Source organism: Brassica oleracea, chromosome C9 (genome assembly GCF_000695525.1).
Source record: "Brassica oleracea var. oleracea cultivar TO1000 chromosome C9, BOL, whole genome shotgun sequence".
In the NCBI taxonomy this organism is placed as follows: Eukaryota; Viridiplantae; Streptophyta; class Magnoliopsida; order Brassicales; family Brassicaceae; genus Brassica; species Brassica oleracea.
In genome coordinates this window covers 21,162,932-21,165,810 of record NC_027756.1, presented here as the reverse complement: position 1 = coordinate 21,165,810, position 2,879 = coordinate 21,162,932, and the positions used below count along the sequence as shown (strand labels likewise).

The following is a 2,879-nucleotide window of genomic DNA, read 5'->3' as shown; positions in this document are numbered from 1 at the left end:
GGCTTAAATGATTATAACATAAGAAGCATTCGACATTAAGAATATAAACGAAAATTACTAAACATATATAATGAAAGATAAATGTAACAAATCTCCATTGAAATAATCTAAACCATCTAATAATGAAATTTATTTATCACAATGAGAGTGAAGTCGAATATTTTAACATCAAATAATTTTAACCAAAAGAAAAGAAAATAAAACGAAAATAAAGGTTCACACTAAATACATAACTAAATCATTTTAAACAAAAACAAATGTTAAATTAAATACATAAAAAATTTCAAGAAGTGTGGACCAACCCTTAATCCTAATGAAAACTTTTCATGAGATGAAGTTAATTTTTTTCATTTTCTATCTCATCCTCAGATGCTACAGTGCCAATATAGAGTATAAAACTCCAATTTATACGAATCTTTTTTTTTTCTTTTGTCAATTGTCAAAAGCACTTTGTACCCAAAAATAAAACAAAAAAAATCCATGGCCACCTTGTCGTACGAAAACTAATATCTTGATTGGACGTATTTTCATAAGTGGCTTGGAAGTAATCGTACATGAATAGAATAATGGAACGGACGGTAGAAAAACACTTGCGTACGCTACCTTCCTCAAATCTCTGTCTATTTAGCCAATATCTAAACAAATCATGCAAACGTCTTAAGAGGCATCAGAAAAAGGTCATCATCATCATCCATCACTTAGCCATCATAATCTTGACAAACTCTTCATAGTTTTTCTGACCATCTCCATCAACATCAGCCTCACGGACCATCTCTTCGACTTCCTCATCAGTCAGCTTCTCACTGAGATTGGTCATCACATGGCGTAGTTCAGCAGCGGAGATGAAACCGTTCTAGTCTTTCTCGAAAACCCTGAATGCTTCTTTAGCTCTTCCTCTGAGTCAGTGTCCTTCGTCTTCTTAGCCATAAGGATCAGGAACTCGGGAAAGTCGATGGTTCCGTTTCCATCAGCGTCAACCTCGTTGATCATGTCCTAGAGCTCAGAATAGTGTGAATGACACAAATACTCGTTGATCATATCCTCAGGACATCCTGGTCGTGTTCTGTTCTCCATACTTTTTACCTCATCAGCGTGGACTGCATCCTTTAAAGACGTTATAACTACAATTATCTATTACAATAAGAGAAAATAACAAAAGATTCAGTGGCCTCTCGATCTATAGAATATAATGTTCGAATCAAAACTTCAATAATTTAAAGAAACAACCAACTACTTGGCCATAGACTATTCATGCAAAAAACTAACGGTGAAAAATTGAAGACCCCATCACACACAAGTCACAACCACAAATTACCCAACCTCGTCTATCTGAATGGGTCATATAAAAGATCAATTTTTTTTCAACCTTCTCTGCCTTCTAACAATAGCACAATTCCTAATAGTAAGATTTAGATCATTCCTGCGATCAGACATGGACCAGCTGAAGCAACACCAGTAAAAAAAGAGGCAGAGAAGAATGATTACCACATCGGCAAAGACAACTTCAAGTTTATTGAAGAAGTTTTCTCTACGCCGTTCATACTCAGCAGCAGTCTGTAAACACAAAAAAAAAAAAAAACAATACATATTAGCTAAAATAAGACCACAATTCTAACTGATTACATTGGCCTGAACCATTCAAATACTTTCTCAATGAACTTCTCTAGAAACGCTAAGAAATAGCGAAAATATTCCAAACTTTCTAATGAAGTGGATAAGAAAGAAAAGGCAGACACCTGAGTGAAGAAACCAACACCACATTCCATGGCGAGTTTAGCCAAGAAGAGATCATCAGCCAAAAGCCTTTCCCTAAACCCAGCGAACTGCATCAGCCACCTCATCACAACTGATCTCTGAAGCTCAAGGAACCGGGTGATAAACAATTAAGTAATCCGACCAGACTCAATGGCAGCTGCTAGATCGTTTGGAAGACTCTCCAACTCTGTCCCCAACTCAGCCAATAACATCATCACCTCGCTCATGTTCCTATCCCTATCCTCTCCACCATCTCCGTCGTTCTTACCTCCGTCGTAGCCGCCACCACCACCGCTTCCTCTGTTGTTATTGTTGTTGTTATCAGAGCCGCCGTTGTCGATCGAGGCGGAGAAAACATGGGAGATAGTGACACGGCGATTGAAAGAGATGGACTTTGCGGCAAAGGAGAAGGAGGAGAATCAGCCCCGCATCAGCCTCTGTATAAGAGAATCAGTTGCATCTCTTAGGATGTCCTGGAGCTCAGCCTCTATTGGGTTTTGTCCTAGAGAACGCATAACTGTTCCCAGCTCTTTGGTAGTGATGCAATCTGTGTAAACAACAATTCAGAAGGCATTACAGATAAATAATAACACAATAACTTGTTTATATTATCTCTTTAAGAGTTATAAATCTACACACAGTGGAAAATTAAGCTTAAGGAAGTGTACATCTTCGATGAATAAGTGACCATAATAAAGAAAGCTGAAGATCTGAGAAGCGTAGAAAATTTTCAAGGATCAAACACAGAAAATTGAAAGAGATTATTGACTCAGAGACACAAAATCCTCGTTCTAACGTGTATAAAGAGCAAAACGTATGAGATATAAGCGTTACTTAGATAAGATGAGATCAAGGAGAGGACTACTTACACATCTATTTATACAGAAATCACCGTTTATCTGATCAAAACGAAGCATTGATGACGACGTAGTGGGCGAGTGAATCAATGTGATTAATCACGAAGCCTTTACGCAGGCCGTTCAAAATGGTGAGAAGAATCGCAGAAGGCATCGGTCGCCGTCGCAGGAAGAGGAGAGACGACCTTCTTCGTTTCTCAGATTCCGGATGTATTAGGGTTAGAAGCAAGGATCGGATCGAAGCCCAACTCTACCGAAACAAAAAAA

The 2,879-nt window shown here is 38.1% G+C and overlaps 1 pseudogene; it reads right to left on the bottom strand.

Moving 5' to 3' along the window:
* Positions 1-543: 543 nt before the first annotated feature.
* Positions 544-2,324, bottom strand: LOC106315817 (annotated as a pseudogene).
* Positions 2,325-2,879: the final 555 nt, after the last annotated feature.